At 41.9% G+C, this 23,727-nt stretch overlaps 1 protein-coding gene across 4 annotated transcripts in view; it reads left to right on the top strand.

Annotated features, from left to right (window-relative positions):
• The first annotated feature begins 7,459 nt into the window (after positions 1 to 7,459).
• The window catches only part of TGFBR3 (transforming growth factor beta receptor 3), a 200,434-nt gene continuing 184,166 nt past the window's right edge, over positions 7,460 to 23,727 (top strand). For 2 of the 4 annotated variants that reach the window (XM_024743615.1, XM_024743616.1), the window contains exon 1: positions 7,461 to 7,774. The gene's annotated coding sequence lies outside the window, so the exon portion shown is untranslated. Of the gene's footprint in view, positions 7,775 to 23,727 lie in introns of all 4 variants that reach the window. The other 2 variants (XM_024743617.1, XM_024743614.1) reach the window with 2 other exon arrangements.

Raw genomic sequence — 23,727 nt, 5'->3', positions numbered from 1 at the left:
ATAGCCATGCTTTCTGCTCTCATGGTTCTTATCGTCTAATGTGAACTTAAACAGATGGCCTGCTCCAAGGAGGGGCCAGCTTTTATTCACTAACATGAACTGTACACAGAAAATACTGAATAAGTACATGTGTGTATGTTAGTGGGTGGGAAGCAAGATTAGAAGTAGGGAGGCTAGAGCTATCACAATTGTACAGGTGAAAAAATTGTATAGGTTAGATAGTATTTTGACTGCAATGGAAATAGTGAGAAGTGATAATTTGAAGGTAGAGCAAACAGGCCTGGGTTTGTTATGGGGTGTGAGAGACATAGAGGCAGCAGTGAAGACCCATTTGTTTTTGACCTGAGTCACTGAATGAATGGTTGAGCTATTTACTGAGATGAGGAGATGGAAGATGTGTTCATGGATATCAGGAGTTTAGTTTTTGTCATGTAACATTTGATTTTCCTACTGAACACATTGAGTAAAGATGTTGAGATGTCAACTAAATACACGAGTTTGGAATTCAAGGGAGAGGTCCAGTCTGGAGATAAAAATTTTGAGAATTATCAATGTGTGGATACACTTAAAGAGATGGGTCTGCATAATAACACCTTGAGAGAGAGAGTCTTAATAGAGAAGAGGATCAAATGTACTGCCCTGGGACAGTCCAACATTTAGATCCTGGGAGAAGGAAGAAGAGCCAGCATCGGTAACTTAGAAGGTCCAGCCAGGAGGTAGGAGAGAAACCACTAGTGCTCTGTATCCCTGTAGGCAAAGGAAATGTCTCAAGGAGGAGAGAGTGAGTACCTGGGTCATAAGCTATTGAGTGGTTAAGTAAGATGAAAACTGAGAATTGGCTACTGGTTTGGCCACAAGGTGACCTTGACAAGTGTGGTCTGATTGGATCTGGTTGAGGAGAAAACAACGGGTGAAGAATCATGGGCACCAAATGTAAATATCCCTTTTGGAGTTTTATTACAAAGGGAGTAGAGAACTGGGAGTGAGATGGGTATGAGGGGTCAAGTAAAATTTTCTAAAATGGGGAATGATGAGAGAGAGAGAGAGAGAGAGGTCTGAGGATGCAGGCGAAAAAGGAATTACTATAGTATGAAAGTCCTTGAGTAGCTGAAGAAATGGAATCCAGTGCACAGGTGGAGGGAGAAGGGCCAACAAGAGAGAAATCAGAGCAGAGAAGAATAGACACAGATAAATTTGCAGATGTGGTGGTGGGAAGATGAGGATATTTCTTCAGAGGGCTTTGATATTCTTAGTATCAATAAAACAAGAAATAAGAAGCAGGGTCAGCAGTTGAATTCAGGTAAAGGGTCGAAGGTATTGAAGATTTGAGGAAAGAGGAGGAGAAGTAACATAAACCTCTTGGAGAATAAGAGAGTGAGCTGATAAGGAAAATATAGTATGATTGCTGAGCAGTGCTAAGAACCCATTGAGGCTTGTGGTCATAAATTTAAGTGAGACCAATCGTGGTTGCAGATGGTAAAAAGTAGTAGGGACAATGGATTAGAGATCCTGGTGGGGTCAAATCATTGTTGGAATCAAGATACTGGAGGCAATGAGTTGGAACAATAGAGATTGATGGTCAGAGAGGGATGCTTGAAATTGAGATCTGGGAGGCGGAGCATTTATTTCTGATGAAAACGACCTGGACATGATCATGTTTCTAGGCGACTGAAGTGTGATGGAAGAACAGGTTGCTGGAGGGGAGAAAGTCAAGGAACTGAGAGGCCAGAGCTTTCCAGAGGTGGAATATACAAGGGATCTTATTGGTAATTTGTCATAAGTTCTAGAGGGCAACTGGAAGGGTTTGGAAGGTTGAGAAAGGGAGAAGGATTGAACAGGTTAGGGAACATTCAGAGCCATATGGTGATAAGAATCCAGGTGATGAGCAATGACTAAGAAGGCTTAGTCTGAAGGAAACAGGATTGAGAGGTCCTCATAGTCTCTTCAGGGAAGATGAATAGGCTGTTCTCATTCTGTTATTCTAGCTTCTTTCTTGGGACCAGTCTCTCAGGTGCTCCTTGCATTATAGCCTTTGCCATTGTTCAGAATGTTCTTTCCATCTTCTACATCTGCTGAATCCTCAGCTCCCTTCTTATCTTGCTCCGATCTCCCAGACCAAGGATCATCTCAGTTCTTCTAGCACTTACAGTCACATTTGATACTTAACATATAATACTATTCTGTTCCTCCTGGAAAAGTGGTACAGATGAAACGGTTTGCAGGGCAGAAATAGAGACACAGATGTAGAGAACAAACGTATGGACACCAACGGGGGAAAGTGGCGGGGGGGTATGGTGGTGTGATGAATTGGGAGATTGGGATTGACATGTACACACTAATACGTATAAAAGGGATAACTAATAACAACCTGCTGTATAAAAAAGTAAATAAAATAAAATTCAAAAAAAAATACTTTTCTGTTCCTTAGTTATCTTTTATCATGTTTCCTGTCATCTCTATATGTATCTTTCACCTCTTAATATGGCTTAGCAAATGTCAATGAATATTGGTTGATTTTTCATGAAAGAGGCTAACATCTTCCAGAAATTATATGGGTAAGCTGGGGACATGGTAAAGGAAATTTTAATTTAAATTTTTGCAGCAAATTTTTCAAATGTTAACAATGTAAGGACACTTTAAAAGAAAAAAAAATTCTGAAGCATCTCTGGCAATGAATTTCCCACTTCGAAAAACATCAACTTAAGAAAAAAGTCTTTTATTATGGGAAAGTCTATTGGGTTTTTTTCTTTTTTAATTTATTTATGTTGGCTGCATTGGGTCTTCGTTGCTGCACGCAGGCTTTCTCTAGTTTCAGTGAAGCAGGGGCTACTCTTTGTTGCAGAGCACGGGCTCTAGGCAGGGGCAGGCTTCAGTAGTTGTGGCACGCGGGCTCAGTAGTTGTGGCTCATTGGCTCTAGAGTGCAGGCTCAGTAGTTGTGGTACACGGGCTTAGTTTCTCCACAGCATGTGGGATATTCCCGGACCAGGGCTTGAACCCATGTCCTCTGCATTGGCAGGTGGATTCTTAACCACTGTGCCAACAGGGAAGTCCAGTCGATTGGTTTTTAATTATCCCTGTCCTCCTCCCCCCCAAAAGAGGGTAAATGCTGCTTTTTAATATTACCATTAAAACAAAAATACAAAATGAAAACAAATTTCTTATTGAAATTATTACCGAATTCTAAAGACTATGTCTGCGGGACCCAGTTGAGGCACTCTCCTCCTTAGATTACATGGTAAAAAACACTGGGTGAGTAACCTAAAGAAATGTTATAGCAGGTAATTTTAACGATTACATGGAACTATCCATTTGCAAAATATGTTAGGAAATAAATTTTATAGGGCCAAACTTATAACAAGGGCTTGCCCAGAGAAAGTGCTCAATAAAAGGTAATAATAATAACAGTAATAACAGAAGATCAATAACAATAATAATTTTTAAATTTTGGTATTCTTACAAGTGGAGTTTCAGCATTTCTTATATTTGTTAAATGAAGGTAATAAGATTTGTAACGTTCACAGATGCTAATATATGTCCTGGGTCCTCCTGGTCTTTTTTTGGTTCCCCCTGTCACAAAACAACGTTTTCCATTTTTTTCTCTTCTCCAGGCCAAAACAAAAGTTCTCTGCGGGGCAGCTATGGAGGTGGGGGCCAGGACGAAGCCTTCCCTCTGGAACCCCTGCTCCTGAGGCAGGGAGAGCAGAGGCTCTGCCACATCCCCTACGGAGCTAAGACCACAGGGATCTCAGGGGAGGTTGCTGTTCCTTTGAAATGGTGTGAGGTTTCCTGCATTGTCAGTAGACCTGCTGAGGGGGAAATTAAAGGGGCATTGTGGAAACTGCTATTGGAGGCTCTGCACAGGCACAGGAAATGACAAGTGTGCAGGAACTCGGGCTTACTGTAAGGGAAATTGCTTTGGATTTTTATTTCCAAATTCTCTGAGGAATCCACCAGCCTGAATCAGGTGTCTGTTTTGGGCTCTGCTCTGCAAACGGGTTCACCTGACAGTATCTTTTCCTCATTAATTTGAAATTTGCTGGCTGCAAATATTATCAGTGAAAACCATATTCTAATCTTGGATATAGGTATAGAAAATGTGGCTTTAGATTATGGCCTTAGGTTATGGTGATATATAAAACACCTACAGGTATGAATTAGAATCTTTATGGGCAAATTTTAGAAATAAGGTACTAAATCTGTCTGTAATAATAGGTCAACTGAGCAGAAAATAGGAGCACAGGCTGTAGTTTGTAGACCAGTATCCTGTCACAACAATTTTGGAACATTTGGTTCTTGTTCTGTCACACATTCTTAAGAGTAGTTATGCAACTGCCTCCAAGATGTTGGCTGTTTCAGACAAACTTTGAAGTTAGCGTCCCTTCGCCTCTCTTTCTTGGGTGAAAGGAATCGATTTTTATGTGGTGGTCGAGGGTCATATTTCTCCTCAACAGACTTTATCTTTTGAAACTTTTAAAGAATTGAGCTTTAAAAATATAAGACTCTTGCTCTGAGGGAAAGGGGGCTCATTTTCACCTGTGGAGCACAAAGCGGAGGTTCAGGGCGGACTCTGGAGTCACAGCTAAGTCACATCCTCATTCTAATCTGTAGAATGAGGATGATAGAGCTGTTACAGGGTTTAATGAGTTAGGATTTGTAAAGTGCAAAGCATATGCAGTACTATAAGAGGACTTGTTAAAAAAGAAAAACAACCAGATGATTTTCTACTGATAAAGTCTTTTAGAACTTGGAGGTCTTTGCTTCTGTAAGGAACACAAACAGGTTATTATGAATTTGTTCAGCTGTCTGCTAATCAACAGAATCTGGGGACATGCCACTGTCATAAATAAGTGGGTCCACACCTATAGCAATTGTGGTTCCTTGCGAGAAATACAGCCTCAGTAAATTTGACGCTCTGCTGTCAAACGTTTTTATGCAAGTGAGATAGGGTGCACCTCTATATCTCACCCCCCTGCTTGCAATTCTTTTTGAAAAAATTTGGAACGAATGACCAAGATACCACCTTGAACCAAAGAAAGTTTGTATCTTATGGTAACAAATACTGTAACTTGAACAAAGTCCTAATTTGTAAGAGACCAATGAAAGGAGAGGATTCATTCCCCCTAGAAATCAGTTAATATTGCATTATTAAAATGTAGGGGAAACCCCTTTTCTAGAGCTTTGCTGGGGAACCAGAATTTTTAGTTTGTTTTAAACCTTTTCTCTATGCTTCAGGAGTCTGTATTTCTGCAAATAATATCACATTATTAGTGTAAATATTTAGAGAAAACACCTATGTAGACATTGTTGGTTTTGCAAATACTGATATAATTTCTTGTGTTTTTCCGTATCATCTACAGAAAATAGTTAAATAGCTCAAAATTTTAAAGATGTTTTGAGAAAAAAAAAATCCCAGCCAACCAAACAAACCCCCCAAACCTTTCATTTTGCCAATAATGTAAAGCTTTTGATGACAGGTGGTGGTATGTCCTGTTGGTTGAAGACTTGGGCTCAGAGCTAGATGGATGTGGTTTTGAATCCTGACTTTCCCACTTATTAGCTGTACTACCTTAGCAAGTTGTAAGGCCTTCAGTATATAGGTAGGTTTCTACATAGGCCTCAGTTTGTATACAGCCTTATAGGGCTGTGAGAAGTAAATGTGTTCATATGTGTAGAATGTTTAGAACTCTGCCTGGCACAGGGTAAGTGTTCACTGTTGAGTTACACATAACTGGTTACACTATTGAGAATCTGACTACTGTGAACAGTTACTTCATCACTCTTTAAAGACAAGACACTGTTAAGTTATCCAGGACTTGGTTTTTCTCTCTCTTCTATGCCATTTTTTTTCTATGCCATTTTATTTAGAAATTAAAAAGCCTTAACGTGATTGATATGTTTAAATGTAGGATTAAATATCCAAACACAACTCATGTGTTCATGTCTGCTCTTGAAACTAAAACTTGACAATTTGAGGCACGAATACTATGTCATTTGAGTCTATGAGAAATCTAAGGCCTTGAATCTAGAGAGACTGTATCACAGCTGAGGCTAACTCTACCCAGACTGTTGCTCCAACAGGGCATTATGCCTATGGGTTTCTCCAAGGCCTCACTCAAGCCTCTCACACAGTAGGTGTTCAATAAATATTGGTAAGGAATGAATTGTTCATTTTAGAGATTTTTGCAGGAATCCAGTTGATCAATAATGATTTGACTTTTGTCAAACTATCTCCAATTGGGTGAGTTCTGTATGTATAGGTACAAGCGAAAAAGGAGGAGAAACACTTCCTCTTCTCTCCAAGTAGGGAAACCCAGTAACTTTCCAAATAATAATGCTGCGTAAGTAATAATATCAGAAACCTCCCCATTCTACTTTCCAACGTTTTGAAGGCCTAGGACCATAACATTTTAGGACTGGAAGAGGTCTCCTAGGCCAAGCTCCTGATTTTACGGAGGAGAAAACAGACTTGGAGAGTTTAAGCCGATCGTCCAAGGTTCCACAGCTCGTCGAAGGGCAGAGTCAGGACTGGAAGTCTGGTCTCTGAAACCTGTCAGCCCAGAGTCATTTCACCAGCCTCTTGGTAAAACAGTGCCCTTTGATTTAAGCATATCTTTTAATAGACAAACCAGGTGTAAAAAAGGAGTATCAAAGTGGCGTACTGATGACAGCATTCGTCAACTCTTGCAGCGACCAGTTCACCCGCGCATGTATGCAGGGAGTTGCACGCCGCCAACACCTTCGCTTATATCGCGCCCACCTTAGGGTAATGCCAGTAACGCTGACCTGACTCCTTTATTTGTATTCATTTATTTAGCGAGCGGGGGCAATGGCTGGGTAATGCACTCAGCTGTTAAAGATGAGGAGGCAAGACCCACCATCGGAGCGCATCTTGAGAGAGCAAACAGCATTGGAGGTGGGAAAACAACCAGGGGCAGAATGAATGTGTGCGTGGGGACTTTTGCTAGCGAGTGGGCAAGAGGGCGTGATCAGATTACTGGAGGTTTTAGAATTTTTAGATCAAGACGGAGGGAACCAAATAACCCAACTAACTCTTCCAGAGAGCCCTGAGAAGTTGGAAGGACCTAGTTTAAGGGAGGGAATCCCTGCAGCTCGCGCCCACGTTCCACCCCCCCTCACCCCCGCCCCAATCCGGCTCTTCCCCGACGACTGGGACCCCCCCACCCGACGCCCCAGCCTGGGCGCACAGCATCACAGCAGTTCCCGGTACTCCTCTCCTCTCCCTCCCTCCGCGGTCCGAAGGGAAAGGCAAGCTGTGGCAGCGCTCAGGGTTCATCCGTCAGCCTGAGAGGAAAAGGAGGAGGAGAGAGAGAGAGAGGAGGCGGGCGGCGGGAGGAGGAGTTTCTCCGCGGCCCGGAGCTCCCGGGGGGACCGCGGAGGAGGAGTGCCCTTCCCCCCGCACGCTGATTGCTGTGGCGTCCTGCCCGTCCCCGCCCGCGTGTGTGAGGGGGAGCGAGTGCGCTGGGTCGGCCCGATGGGGGTAATCGAGGGTTTCGGGGACGCCGAGCGGCGCTTTCCTCTTCCCAGTGAGTGAGGGAGGGAAGTCGGCGGCTCTCGTGCCCGGCCACTTTCTCTGCGCGATTCCCTGAGCTCCCTGCAGGAGGAGAAAGTCCCCGGCGGGTCCGGATGGCGTAGTTGCGCCGCGGCGCAGCAGCTGCCGGAGCTCGCCGCCGCCGGGCGCGGGGCGGGGAAACTTCGTTCTGCTTTGCTCCAGCTTGTGGCGGGTGGATCTCCGCTTGACACACCGCATCCAAGGTACGCGCCGGCTCGGCCCCGCGGCACTGCCGCCGGCGCCGGGACGCCCTTGGCCGCACCGCTAGCCCAGCACCCGTTCCGGCCGAGGGCTCTGCAGGCTGCGCGGTGCCTGTCGGCGTTGCGCGGTGGTCCGCGCCTGTTTCCCGGCCGGGGGTCGCTTCGGCCGCCCGGACCCCCGGGCTTGTGGGGGCGGCGTTGGTCTGTTAGTGTTTACACTCCTAGGTGCGTGGGCAGCGGCCGCCCCGGGGTGGGCAGCGCTCGGGGCGCTGCACTGTGCTGGCGAAGACATCTACTCCGCGCCTGCCCTCACTCTTCCTTTCCGCGTTTTCTCCTGACCTCCGCGGGGCGCGCTGGCCACTTCCCACTGCGCTCGTGACAGCGTTGGTGGGAGAGATTTGTTGTAGGTTTGCACGCAGTTGCCGTTGCAGGGGCTGCGGCCCCGGGACTCGAGCACCAACGTGAGCTACGCTCCCTGCGGGCCGCGCCCTCGGGGTGCTGTGCTGGAGGCGCCGAGCGCTGCAGCTCGGAGCCCCGCAGAGAATCCTCCTTCCCGCGTTAACTTACTAGCCACCTTAGCCAGCTTACTTGGTTAGAATACGCTGGAAAGTTGGACTGTTGCTAGGAGAATCTTCTTGCAGTCTTGTTCTTATTAGGGCGTTTGCCTCACTTTCCAGAATCATTTAGTGTAGGGAACCGGCTTGTCAAGCTTGAATTACTTTGACAGAGTAGAACTTAATGTGCCTACAAAAAGAGCTGAGAGAAATGGGAATTTCTCTTAGCTGTGAAATGGGAATAATAACAGTATTGGCCTCATAAGGTTACTGTGAGGATTGAATGATTTAAAATATATAAAGTACTAGAGCAGTGCCCGGCGCCAGGCAAGCGCTGCATGGCTATTAGCGGTGCTTGTCCTGAGCCCAGTGGGGACGAGAAGAGCAGGGAGGGTACGGGATGGTAGGAATGACAGACTGAGATAGGGAACCAGGCTTTTTCTGAACTCCGCATCCCTTCCAAGAGAAGTAAGCAAGCGGTTTGGGAGGAGAAAAGTCTCTACAAGTAGCAAAGCACATGTCAAGACCTTTTAATTTTTCTGAAATGGTACTTTAGATTGCAAACAGGTACTTCAGTGTGAAATTAGCTATTAATTTCCGGTAATAATAATAGCTCACGTTTATTGGGCTCAAACTCTGTGCCAGACACTCTCCTAATACTTAGGGCACTTAATCGTTACACCAACCCTCTGGAAAAAACACTATTAATAGCCCTATTTTACAGGTAAGACACTAGAGGTTAGTTCCTTGCCCAAGCTATTACACAACTGTTAGTTCTGTCTGACTGCAGGGCTAGCTTAGTCACTCAGCAGAGAGCAGCAAGTGCAGTCAGATTTGTGTGCAGTGAGTCCAGGCGTCTTCTCCCATCCTTCAGCTTCCCATTTGAGTTGAACACAAATCTCCCGAAACACAAATCAGGTATCTGTGATTAATTTAGGTGATCTGCCCAGGGGGGCGCCAAATTACAACTCCTCTGAAACTGACCCCAAGTAATTATACATAGAACTCTGATTTGTATTAATTAGTTCGGATCTTTAATCTTCATTTCTTTTATTAATTCTCCTGACATCGTTGGTCAGTGTTACATGGCTTCCTTAGGAAACAGCTTGGGGTTGGCACAGAAGGCAGGGAAATAATTCTTACCCCCTTAAGGGCTATTAAAATGAAATTGATTTCATGCCATTGTGTCAGCTAAAGGATGTTGCTCTGTTTCTTGATGTTCTCTGCTTTTGGCTTTAATTCTGCATTGTTTAGTGTTTCAAGGCTTCAGCATGTTTTCAGCTCTTCAGTTTGTCTTTGTCAACTTTAATTTTTCCTGTTTTGATGGAATCTGACCATTACATGGCAGCTTTGCTTAACAACTGTTGATCCAGCTCATATTTTTAAACATAAAAATCACCAACTTACTTTTGAACCCCAGCACTTCAAAGGCAACCCCTGGGGAATTCATTGTTATGTTGAATATTAACCAATAGGGGGAGCATAACACACTATGTATTGATGTCCGTTAGGCACCTAAACCAGTTTTTAGAGTATTAAACATACATTTCAGGAATGGACAATGTGTGGCTTTATCTAGCAAAGTAACCAAGTTGCCTTCCGAGTCGACTATGGAGAACTGGGTTTAATTTCAACTGATTACTGTTAAGAATGACTGACGACAGGGCCTACATGTTGGATATATGTCAAGAACTCTCTGGTGTCCAGACAGATATTAAGTACACACACAGTTTATTGCCATTTGTTTTCCTTAAGAGGCATATGTAAAATAATTTTGTGTACTTTGAATGATATTTCAGATTATCTAGGAGAGCTGGGAGTCTGGAGAGATCCATTGTGAATCCTTTTGTAATGATGCTCATTTGTCCTTTGTAGAAAACTGGATATAGTGAATTTGTTCTCAGGGAGGTTGGTGTACTCACAATCCTGTCATTGTCATTTTTCATTAACATCTGAGTGCAAGACAATAAGGGATTGTTATGCTGAGTAACAGCATTTCTATTCCAGTGCATTTTTCAGAGGCTTGTATTTTAGTATGGCAATAGTTCAGAAGTATCATATTTGTTGAGTATAGATACAGTGTGTCTACAGATAAATATATAAACCATATTTAGGAATTAACATGCTTGCAAAAACAGTTAAACTTTTAAAAAAGGTTTTCAATCTTTGTATGAATTTTGTAAGCCAGTTTCCTTTCTTGTTTCTTGAGTATCAGGTAGTAGGGACTTAACTTTATTTACCAAGTTAGGGGTCAGGTGGATCCTACTTTATTTTTATTTATTTATTTTTTTGCGGTACACGGGCCTCTCACTGCTGTGGCCTCTCCCGTTGCGGAGCACAGGCTCTGGACGCGCAGGCTCAGCGGCCATGGCTCACGGGCCCAGCCGCTCCGCGGCATGTGGGATCTTCCCGGACCGGGGCACGAACCCGTGTCCCCTGCATCGGCAGGCGGACTCTCAACCACTGCGCCACCAGGGAAGCCCTATTTTATTTTTTATAATTCGTTCCTATTTATTTATTTATCTATCTATCTATCTATCTATTTATCTATTTATTTATGGCTGCGTTGGGTCTTTGTTGCGGTGCGCGGGCTTCTCACTGCGGTGGCTACTCCTGTTGAGGAGCACGGGCTCTAGAGCGCAGCCTCAGTAGCTGTGGTGCACAGGCTTAGTTGCTCCGCAGCATGTGGGATCCTCCCAGACCAGGGCTCGAACCCGTGTCCCCTGCATTGGCAGGAGGATTCCTAACCATTGCACCACCAGGGAAGCACGTGGATCCTGTTTTAAAATACCTTTCAAATTTAGTTCTTTCTTTCTAAATCTCAGCATTGCAGTTACACTTCAGAGTAGCATTTTGTTTAGAGTCTAATTTAGTCTTCCAGGGTCTCATCTAGTTTACTTATTCAGCAAACATTTATCAGGCCCCAACTCCCTAATAGGCTTAAGGTTCCTGGTGTTGGAGTTTGGCAAATTAACTATCCTCTTTCAGTCCTCTGATAGCAGGAGGCCTTAAGGCTTCCTAGGGCTTAGGAAAGCTTATACACATTGACAAAATTTTTTGCTTAAAGGGGACTATTGTCCCATTCTTTTGAAGACTCAAAGGAATTAATCTTTCTTTTTTACATGCAAACTTGATTGTATCTTGTAAAAGTCAGGTGACTCTTGCTTTTCTGAGGGCCTGCTCTGGGCCTAAGTGCCTAGGGAACTCAAATGTCCTTTGAATACTAAGAAGGTGACTCTGCTGACTTCTTTAGTACCTAAGTGATGACCAATTTCTTGGGATCATAAATTTGTGGAAATTCCTGACTTTACATCTTAAGCTTAACAGACAGAACTGTTAAAATTTAGAGGATGACTGCTAACAGTTAACATTGCTGTAATATTTTTCCTGGATGAATTTGCTCTGTGGTCATTTAAAATTACCCCTGTTCTTGATAATCCATTTTGAAAATGTATTTTTTTTCTTCTTTCATTGCTATTGGACAAAAACTAATTATAATCGTCAGGTTCATTAGTTAATGAGGACAGTCTTCATTTTTTTCATTTTTTTTTTTTTTTACTCAACAGTTATTTTGAAAATGATTTTATCACTGTTTCAGTCTGTCCACTGGAGTGTTTTTCTTATGTTTTTCAACTTCTTTTGAAATTTTGAAACTTAAAAAATGTTAACTACTTTTGGAACTTTGCATGACTCAAGTTAGATAATGTTTTTAAGGGTCTTTAACTTAAAAGCAATCTTATATTGCCTTTAGGAACATGGATAATTTGGAATATAGAAGAGTGAATCTAAGGCATTTGTGGCTTTGGAAGAGAATTACTGCACCAAGATTCATGGCAGTAATTTCTCTGGTTCCACATCTTCAGAGTAACACTTGGAATGATAGCATTGTCTTTTTGTAGCATTTCATAAAACACAAGCTTTTGCTAATTTGTTTGGTTTCTAGTAAATCAGAAATAAATCAACACAGCTTGGAAGTGCCTTACAAAAAAGGATTTGGGTCCATTTCCTGGGCTCTGTCCACTTGTAGATTTCTTTTATATCTTTTGAAATAGCACATTTGTTTGTTAACTGACATTGGGATTTATTTTCTCTGCAAAGTTTTAAGATTTAGCACAGATTTCTGAGCATTCTTCCTTCTCTTAGGGAGAAATTTTTATTTCTCAACCAAGATGTGTGCAGTATTTAATGTTTGAAGCAAAACATTCATAAAATTTCTGCATTGAGGCCCCTCTTATTTGGACCTTATTTTACTTGTTTTATCCTTCAGTTTTCCAGGCCAAACAGCAAGACTTAATAGGCTGACAAGTAGGGGTATAAGGGTTGGAGACCATATTTAAAATTGAGATTATCCCTGAAGGTCTGAAATGTGGGCTCCAGAAGCACACCCTTAGGCTATCCTGATATCTCCTGTTTAAGATAATTATAAGAAAAAAAAGATTAAAGTCTGTTGTTAGTGCTGGTAATTCCTTTAATGCTGAAAGCTTCAAGTCTGGGAAGAGGACTCAGAGTGATATAAAAGTTCATTTTTAGGATTTAATGTTAAATTGTTGCCACAGTAATAATTTAGAATCAAGTCTGAAGTGTTAGCTCTGTCTTCACTTTAAGGAAAAGGATGGTAATCCAGAAGCATATACTTTCCCTACCTCTAGGACACTGGGCTCTGGGAGAAAAGGGACTTAAGAATTCGGTGCTGTTTGCAGAAGAAGGAAGAATTGGGTGCTGTTTGTTATGTCCTTCCAAGCACATAATTCATTTTTCTGGTACATGCTGAAGGTCAGATTTTTGTTTGAATTTGCAGGTGGACCATTTGTAAAAACACATTCAAGTTGATTTAGTCCCTGAAAAAAAATGATCTTTAGAAAATAGTCTTTACAGATCCTAGTCCTTGAATTTTCCTGTGATCAGATTGCCCTGGGAGAAGCTCTGGAGTTTACAGGCATGATGACTAACCACCAGTGATGGGTAAGAACACCAAGTGGACCAGGTGGAGGGTCTAGCAGAACTTTGGAGTTCTTTTTTAAAATTCTTATTATACTATTTTATTAATGGAAACTTGATGAATACTTAATTTCATTTGGTGTGTGAAAAGATTCCCTTTTGGGAGTATAATTCAGTTAGCATTTTTAGTAATTTATGTGTTTTGACGTATGAAATTGGTCATTGGATGCAAAAATACACTGGTGGCTGTTTGCAAATTTCATTTCATAATTAACTGCATGATGCTGGAGCAGAACGTTGCTTTCTTTTTTTTAATACTTGGAAGGTTATTTGGGGTGAAATACTTAGATTCCAGTCTCAAAACCCTGTGTTCATGTGGTGCCCTAAGTACTTTTGTGTGATACTCCCTGTGTTGTTTTATCTCTTTTCTGTTTTTTTTTCTTTAAAGCAAAACATACTCAAACACAAAACTCTCCTTCTAAGTGTCCATAAAGAAAAAACGTCTCATTTTGTTATATTCTACTTTGTGCAATTGGCTGGCACATGAAATTCAACTTCGAGGGAAAGCACCATTGACTCATTACATACATTTTGCATCACTGCAGTGTAAGGTCTTCCCTATGTGTGTGGGAGAAGTTTCTGATCTTCTAAATGGGCATGTTTACTATTGCTGGTCTATCTCTTTTTGTCAGAGCCTTTCTGAGCAGACATTCCTCTTAGTTTTCTTATTTTTGTGTCTTTATAGAGATAGTTACTTGTTGTGTATTCATAATATACCATGTGAATCACGAAAAAATATGTAGTACCTGCCATTTTGTTTTGAGTCCATCATACTTATCCATTACAATACCGTGCAGCCATTGGATGCATCATGTTTTTGACACAGGAGCCAGGGGAAGGATGACCTACTTGATACATTTCTTTTTTTTTTTTTTTTTGGTACTTATGCCTTTTTCAGTTCGAGGCATCTTTATTTCATTATTAGAGTGGCTGCTCTCTATGATGTTCAAGGTTTTAATTTCATTCAGTGTGGGCAAACAGGGAGGTTTCATGTAGAGGCAGTTTTACTAAATAAAAACAAACAAACAAAAAAACCCAAAAAACCCCCCACTTCCAGAAAGTATCATATATAGATATGTTGTTGGGTAAGGCTTTGGTAATGTTCAAATGGGAGATAACTGAACACACAGCAGGGTCCCACTTAGCTTAACGGAGTAGGGAGGCTAGGAGAGAGAGGGGAGTGTCTAATTTATTAGGAGAAAATTCACTTTTGCATAATAATAAGCATTTAAATGTTTTCTTTGGAATTAATATATATTTCAAGTAGTTATACAGGTAAGAGATTTGCAGAAGAAATTTTGCTAAGGTTGAAGTTCTGTAGTTGGCAACTCTTTTAGCTCTGAAGATCCTGTTCTCTGAAGCCAGGAAAAAACAGCCTGTTTCCAATTATAAATCACAAAAATAGGGAAATTAGGCCAAGAAAAATGATCATTTGGGGGTTGGGTTGCTTTTTTTCAGAGGGTAAAGGAGAAAGGACCATAGATGCACATTTTAAAAAAATCTGCTAGTTATTCTGTTGGTTTTCAAATGCTTTTCAAGCATTCTGTATTGAAAATTAAGAATAATTTTAGGATTAAAGACTCTTCCTCCTTCAGCTCCGTTTTGTTTTCCAGAGAGCAAACAGAAGAGCAGTTAGGTAGCTTCTGCTGAGACCGAGGGGCTTGCTCTCAGTGTTTTGGGACCCATCTGGTATTACTGGTAAAGCCTTTTCCTGTCTGAATGGTGCCAGGTTATGGTTCCAGCATCACATCAGGTAGTTGACGCTATGGTTTTTTGTTATACTTTATACTGTGCTTTGAACGGAGATGTAGTCCCTGTGGATTAGCATTCCTCTGCTCTGGGAGAAAGACTAGCGATGCTAGTGTGAGAAGAATCAGAGGTGAGAAGCCTAACTGGGAGTTGGATGATGTGTGGGTGAAGATATTGTCCTCAGCACTTGTCGGAAGCAACTAGCCTTTCTTAAATAAAGCCTGCTGCTAGTTTCAGGATTAGTGGTCCCATGAGACGCAGGTGTTAATTAAGAAATCTCCTTTGTACCGCCAGAAGATCACCACCAAAACAGATCCTAGTTCCTGTTTCTCACACCTTACACCTCCAGAGTGCTGAATAAAACTTTCCTGATGGTACAGAATCTTTGATAACAACGTAGTCCGTCGGGGCCAGTGGTGTGCAGCTACTGGCTCTTTTCTTCTCACCTCGGGTTAACAACTTGGCCTGCGGCAGGCAGGCTCCCACGCCCACTGCACCGTGACCCATGATGGGCGGGCGCCAGAAAAGGTGCGAAGTGCAAAATTCCGTGCTTGTATTCAGTCAGCATCTTCATTGTCCTCTCTTTGGTGCCTCTGCTGCTTTTCTCCCCCACGTTTTATTACCTTGGTTTCCGGGAACTACTTGTCCTGGTTTTCCCCATTTCCTGCCCGATCTGTCTTCAGTTTTCCTTCTCAGTGCTCGCTCCGTGCGGGTCGGCGTTCTCCAGCTTGCATCTGCCCTTTCCCTCCTCTCCTCGGTTGTTCAGTGGTTTATGTTTCCATGCTTCAGTGGCCACGCCTATGCCAGTAACTCCCAGTTTTATACGCTATACCCTATCTCCAGCAGCTACCTGGCTATTCTGTAGGTTTTACTGTTAGAACTAAGTCCCAAACCCGACATACAATGTCTCTGTGGTCCCCAGTCTCAACTCCTTTATTTCCCATGTCAGTAAGTGGCACCAGTTATCAAGCTAGGAGCCTCAGGCATACTCAGTTTCCTTTTGCTTACTTGCCCCAGCTGAATCCCACAAATCCCATGGTGTCTTACCTTTAGCAGATCTCAACTGGCATTTTCTTTTTTTCCCCGAGTTCCAGGAAACTTTATTTATGGACACAGAAATTAGAATTTCATATAATTTTCAACTTATCATGACATATTATTATTCCTTTGATTTTTCTCCATCATTTTAACATGTAAACACCAATCTTAGCTCTAGAGTAGGAATTGGCAAAATAGGCCTGTAGGTCAAACCCTGCAATTGACATTTTCTTCTCCATTTCCAAATCATCATCTCACCTGGACTATTGCAGATTTAGCTCTAGAGTAGGAATTGGCAAAATAGGCCTGTAGGTCAAACCCTGCAATTGACATTTTCTCACCTGGACTATTGCAGACGTATTGCTGTTGGTTTTCCAGGCTTCATCATCTCTATCTCAAATTGTTCATCCATTATGATTGGTACCTTCTAAAATACAGATCTGTGATTTCCTTTCTTACGTTTTAAAAGTGTCTGCTGTTCCGTTATCCTTGGCATGGGATATCTGGTTATTTACAATATAGCTCAGCTTACTTTTTCAGCCATCATTCCTTCACTTCTTCTGTGAACCTCACTGTGCTCGTACCAGACTCCTTATGGTTTCCAGAGCATGCTCTGTGCTCTCATGCCCTGTTTCTTTAGCACTGGTCTCTTCTCTAGCATCCTCTTCTTTCCCTCCTTCCTTGTGGCTCCCTGCTTACTCATCCAGGCTATCTCCATGGTCAGCTTTTCTGGTGAAGCTTCACATGGCTCTTCCCTGGCAGGTGGTTGGTTGCTTCCTCTCTGTATTTCTCTTGCAGCGTTTCTCCTGCTGCCTCGTGAGAACTTACTTTCTTCTTCCGCCAGATTGTAGACTTCTAGAGCAGGATTGAGTCTTACTATCTTTGTATCCTAGGTGTGTGGCATGGGCATGACATACATGTTGTCAAATTGAATTCTTCAACTTGGTTCCATTTCTGTTAAAGCTTGGGGGAAAGATCAAGTTTACAGCTGATATAAATTATAACTTTTTGTAGAAAAGACAAAGGAAATAATCAACTCAGAATGATAGAGTTTAGCATTAGATTGGGGCTTAGAAATAGTTCTCTTCAGGTCCCTCTAAAGAGGAGGACAACCAGGTACAGAGAGGTTAGGTGGTCTGCCCAAGACTGCACAGCTGGGAGTACTGCTTCCCTCTGCCCCTCTGTAGTATTCTCCACCCAGTAGCCAGAATGGCCCTGATAAAACCTAAGTCAGATGCTGTTATTCCTCTGATTAAAACACTCTCTTATTCCTGCCTTTCTCAGAGTAAAAACCCCAATCCTTATAATGATCCATAAAGCCCTATACAACCAGCCAGTGACTCCCTTGCCTGTTACCCCTTTGACCTCACTTCTCTGCTTTCTGGCTTGTTTACTCTGCTCCAGCTGCTTGACCTGCTTTACCTTCCTCATACTAGACACACTCTGTCTCAGGGCCTTTGCATGTGCTGTTTTCTTTGCTTGGAATGTTTTTCTCCCAAATATCTACAGAGCTCATTTAATTTTTTTTGAATTTAATTTTATTTATTTTTTTATACAGCAGGCTCTTATTAGTCATCCATTTTATACACATCATTGTATACATGTCAATCCCAATCTCCCAATTCATCATACCACCATCACTCCCACCCCCCACCGCTTTCCCCCCTTGGTGTCCATACGTTTGTTCTCTACATCTGTGTCTCAATTTCTGTCCTGAAAACTAGTTCATCTGTACCATTTTTCTAGGTTCCACGTATGTGCATTAATATACAATATTTGTTTTTCTCTTTCTGACTTACTTCACTCTGTATGACAGTCTCTAGGTCTATCCATGTCTCTACATGTGACCCAATTTCGTTCCTTTTTATGGCTGAGTAATATTCCATTGTATATATGTGCCACATCTTCTTTATCCATTCGTCTGTCGATGGGCATGTAGGTTGCTTCCGTGTCCTGGCTACTGTAAATAGTGCTGCAGTGAACATCGGGGTGCATGTGTCTTTTTGAATTATGGTTTTCTACAGAGCTCATTTCTTGTAGGTCCTTATTCAACACAAAATAAACAACAAAAAAACAAAGACTCCCAAATACTTCCTTTCTCTCTTCTCTGCTTTATTTGTTTTCTTAGTATTTATCTCTACCTCACGTATAATTATATATCTTGTTTATAGTTGGTCTCCCCTGACTAGAATGTAAGCTCTACAAGGGCAGGGATTTTTATATTTTTTATTCCCTGTTGAATCCTCACACCTAGAAGAGTCCTGCACTGACTGAGCAGGCACTAGATAAATATTGTTGGATGAATAAATAAATGAGAAGAAGCAAGATTTGTGGATTTCTTATAAATCCAGTTAAATGTACATTTATGGCATTAAAAAGGGAAAACCATCAGATATGTATAGAAGGAGAATCTGATTTTTAAAAAGCCTCATTCTAGACCTGTCAGACTAGAACACTGACATCGTTAATTGTCTGACTTGATCTTTAATTGTCTGACTTGAAGCAGCAGCCATGGGTTCTCCTCAGCCTTAAAAGTGGTTTGGGAAGACTCCCATTTTACCTCTAAAAGGCTAGGGCTTGCTGTGGTTTCTCTCTGCCTGTGGTTTGCCCTTTAACCCATCGGACTGCAAAGATGAAAAGTAAACACAGCATTAAAGAAAAGAGCTGGGGGAGAGGGTATGGGGCAGAGGAGCAGAATTTCCTTGTGGCCCTGACATCTTCCCTTGGCTCTGGGCCCATCTACAGGGCTGCTCACTGGACCTTCTAGAGTTGCTTTGGGTCTGTGCTCTAAGGAACAGTCTGGAGACTGCCAGGCCAGACTCTTAAGGTTTGCTTTGATGTTCCTATTTCTTTGAAAAGAAATGTTTAGTTTAGACAAAAAGGACATTGGAGAAAGGATTTTTAAAAAATTAAATTACTGTCTTAATTTTGCAGAGAGGTTTTTAACCCTTTTCAAAACAGCAGTTGAAATTACCACTTGTGGACTTCCCTGGCGGTCCACTGGCTAAGGCCTCCGCGCTTCCACTGCAGGGGGCACGGGTTCCATCCCTGGTTGGGGAAGTTCCACATGCCGTGAGGTGCGGCCAAAAAGAAAAAAAAAAAGAAACTACCACTTGCTTCTCTCAGTGGTGCTGGTGGGGATCTGGTCCTTTGAAACCAATGACTTAAATCCAAGGGGTGGTAAATTATACTTCTGAAGAAGCATCCAGTTCTTGCGGTGGGGGCTAGGTTGGGTGTAGAACTCATTTATGTTAGTGTAACAGTGATGGTAGAGGCATTTGCCCCCCTCTCTTTTTGTGCTAACATCAGTATGGTTCCTACAGAGCCCTCCTCATCAGGACAGGAAGCCCAGGCAAGGAAGTCAAAGGCTTAGTAGGATGTTATTGGCCATGTATAAAGCTGCAGCATAATTTAACCCTGGGATTCAAAACCATCAAATTGAAAGTAAATTGTCTTGAATGGAGCTGTTGTCAATGACCTAGTTAAAAATCAAAGCTACCATTTCCTGAACCCTAAGAACATATGAGGTATTAAGTGCTTTATATGTTATTAACTTACTTAATCCTCATAACAACCCCATTAGGGAAGTAGAATCATTATCTCTACTTTATAGACGAGGCATGGAGGTGTTTATTGAGTTGCCCACAGTTACACCACTGGAAAGAGGCAGGGCAGAGGTTTGAACCCAGGTAGGCTGGGTCCCCACCCTTTCCACTATATTATACTGTAGTCTGTTCCCAGAACACACCAAGCATGCTGTCAGTGCAGGACCTTTGCACGTGCTATCCCCACTGCCTTGCATGCTTTTCCTTCAGATATTCATAGCTCTGCCTCTCATCACTGTGCTCAAATGTCATCTCATCTGAGAGTCCTTCTAAAAAGGGTTCTGGTCACTGATCCTACTTTGGGGGAGTGTGTTCCCTCCACACCACCAAGCAATTCTCAGACACTGGCAGGGTGTCTAAGAATTCAGCTCAGCTCTGACACTATCTACTGTCCACCCAGAGATAGCATCATCTTCCACAGGTTAAGGACTCAAAGACCACTGTCCACTTCATTCACCAGTCAAAAGCCCAGGTTATTACCTGGGATTTTGACTCACTGGCTGCAGATTGGAGGTTCCCAGGACCTCCTCCTTGGACTTCAGACACCAGTTCCAGTCGCAGGTCCACATTGTTACCTGTACTTCTGACCAGGCTGGCTATAAATCAGAGATTCCCATGACCCCACCTTGAATTTGATTAGTTTGCTAAGAGCAGCTCACAGAACTCAGAGAAACATATTACTTATTAGATCACCACTGTATTATAAAAGGCTATAAGTCAGGAACAGCCAGATGAAAGAGAGGCATAGGGCAAAGTATGTGAGAAAGGGGAGCAGAGCTTCCATGCCCTCTCCAGGTGCCCCACTCTCCCAGCACCTCCATGTGTTCACCAACCAGAAGCTCTCTGGACCTTGTCCTTTTGGGTTCTTATGGAAGCTTCTTCACGTAGGCACAATTGATCAAATCATTGGCCACTGGTAATCTCCCGAGGATGGATAGGGGTAGGGGATGGGACTGAAATTTCGATCCTCTAATCACGTGGTTAGCTCTCCTGACAGCCACCCCCTCCCCATCTTTAGGTGGGGTCTAAAACTGACCTCATTAACATAACAAAAGACACCTTTCTCTCTCTTGTCACTTAGGAAATTCCAAAGGTTTTAAGAGCTTTGTGCCAGAAACAGGATGAAGACCAATTACATATTTCTTATAAATCATAATATCACACGTTCCCTGACCACCCTATCTAAAATAACATTTCTCCTCTCATCATTCTTTCTCTTTAACCTGCTTTATTTTTCCTTCACAGGATTTACCACCATTTGACACATCATATATTGTCTGTCTCTCATTAGAAGGTAAACTCCATGAAAACAGTGTCATGTTTAGTTCACTGCTGTATCCCCAGCTCTCTGAACAGTGCCTGGCGCATGGTAGGTGCTAATAAATAATGAATGAATGAAGTAAGAGAAAACTGCTGATTGAGCCTTGCCTCCATGGCTTCAAAACAAAATAAATTATCCCGTAGGTAAGATCTAATCAGACTGCCCCATCACAAAGTGAATGTCTCTGCAGGGCCTGGTTGGTGTCCATAGTGGAGGAGCTCCTGTTTGTAGTGGTTAAGAGCATAGGCTGTGGAATCAGACAGACCTGGGCTCAAATCCTGGTGCCAGGATTTATTAGGTGGTGACCTTGGGGGTGGTTTAGCATCTTAAGCCTCACTTTTCTCACTATAAAGTGGAGTTAAGGACATCTGTCTCCTTGGGTTTTTGAGAGGTTGAAATGGGAAATTGTGAAAAACAGTGCAGGTGTTCAGTAGATGTTAACTGAGATGTTTTGTGAGGTCAGAAGAAGAAAGCAGGGTGTTAGCCTCTAATCGGAAGGCAGGCGAATGTTGTAGAAACACGGGAATGACCACAGAATAATTACAAAGCGGCCTGTGGGTAAGTCTTGGCTGTGCTACTTACAAGTGGTGTATCAGTGGACCAGTCATCGAGCCTTTCTAATTCTTGGTTTGCTAATCTGCAAAATTAAAGGCTTGGAGTACATGTTATCTTTTTCTAACATTCTGACTCGGCTCTGAGGAGAAGATAACATGGAACAAATCATACACAAGATGTTAAGGAGACAGTGTTTACAGTGGGCTGGGATTGTTCAGAAGTGGCTTTTGGAATGAGGTGAGGGGAACGAATAGATTTCGTGGAGTTGGAGGAGTGGAATAAAAATGGCAGTTTTATTTAAAGCACCAGCTTTTAGTTTTATTGAGTTTTGCTATTGTTTCCTTCATTTCTTTTCCATTTATTTTTCATCTGATGTTTATGATTTCTTTCCTTCTGCTAACTCTGGGGGTTTTTTGTTCTTCTTTCTCTAATTGCTTTAGGTGTAAAGTTAGGTTGTTTATTTGAGATTTTCTTCTTTCTTGAGGTAGGATTGTATTGCTGTAAACTTCCCTCTTTATAACTGTTTTTGCTGCATCCCATAGGTTTTGGGTCGTCATGTTTTCATTGTCATTTGTCTCTAGGTATTTTTTGATTTCCTCTTTGATTTCTTCATTGATCTCTTCGTTATTTAATAGCGTACTGTTTAGCCTCCACGTGTTTGTATTTTTTACAGTTTGTTTTCCTGTAATTGATATCTAGTATCACAGCATTGTGATCAGAAAAGATACTTGATATGATTTCAGTTTTCTTAAATTTACGAAGGCTTGATTTGTGACCCAAGATATGATATGTCCTGGAGAATGTACCATGAGCACTTGAGAAGAAAGTGTATTCTGTTGTTTTCACATGGAATGTCCTTTAAATATCAAGTCCGTCTTGTTTAATGTATCATTTAAATCCTGTGTATCCTTATTTATTTTAATTTTGGATGATCTGTCCATTGGTGAAAGTGGAGTTTTAAAGTCCCCTACTATGATTGTGTTACTGTCGATTTCCCGTTTTATGGCTGTTAGTATTTGCCTTATGTATTGAGGTGCTCCTATGTTGGGTGCGTAAATATTTACAATTGTTATATCTTCTTCTTGGATCGATCCCTTGATCATTATGTAGTGTCCTTCTTTGTCCCTTTTAATAGTCCTTATTTTAAAGTCTATTTTGTCTGATATGAGAATTGCTACTCCAGCTTTCTTTTGGTTTCCATTTGCATGGAATATCTTTTTCCATCCCCTCACTTTCAGTTTGTATGTGTCTCTAGGTCTGAAGTGGGTCTCTTGTAGACAGCATATATATGGGTCTTAGTTTTTGTATCCATTCAGCCAGTCTGTGTCTTTTGGTGGGAGCATTTAATCCATTTACATTTAAGGTAATTATATGTATGTATGTTCCCATTCCTGTTTTCTTAATTGTTTTGGGTTTGTTATTATAGGTCTTTTCCTTCTATTGTGTTTCTTTCCTAGAGGAGATCCTTTAGCATTTGTTGTAAATCTGGTTTGGTGGTGCTGAACTCTCTCAGCTTTTGCTTGTCTGTAAAGGTTTTAATTTCTCCATCAAATCTGAATGAGATACTTGCTGGGTAGAGTAATCTTGGTTGTAGGTTTTTCTCCTTCATCACTTTACATATGTCCTGCCAGTCCCTTCTGGATTGCAGAGTTTCTGCTGAAAGATCAGCTGTTAACCTTATGGTTATGGGGATTCCCTTGTGTGTTATTTGTTGTTTTTCCCTTGCTGCTTTTAATATGCTTTCTTTGTATTTAATTTTTGACAGTTTGATTAATATGTGTCTTGGCGTGTTTCTCCTTGTATTTATCCTGTATGGGACTCTCTGTGCTTCCTGGACTTGATTAACTATTTCCTTTCCCATATTAGGGAAGTTTTCAACTATAATCTCTTCAAATATTTTCTCAGTCCCTTTCTTTCTTTCTTCTTCTTCTGGAACCCCTATAATTCGAATGTTGGTGCGTTTCATGTTGTCCCAGAGGTCTCTGAGACTGTCCTCAGTTCTTTTCATTCTTTTTTCTTTATTTTTCTCTGCAGTAGTTATTTCCATTATTTTGTCTTCCAGGTCACTTATCCGTTCTTCTGCCTCAGTTATTCTGCTATTGATCCCTTCTAGAGTACTTTTAATTTCATTTATTG

This window comes from Neophocaena asiaeorientalis, unplaced genomic scaffold, assembly GCF_003031525.2.
Source record: "Neophocaena asiaeorientalis asiaeorientalis breed wild unplaced genomic scaffold, Neophocaena_asiaeorientalis_V1.1 scaffold317, whole genome shotgun sequence".
In the NCBI taxonomy this organism is placed as follows: domain Eukaryota; kingdom Metazoa; phylum Chordata; class Mammalia; order Artiodactyla; family Phocoenidae; genus Neophocaena; species Neophocaena asiaeorientalis.
The sequence above is the reverse complement of the archived record's forward strand: the minus strand, read 5'-3'. Positions and strand labels throughout refer to the sequence as shown.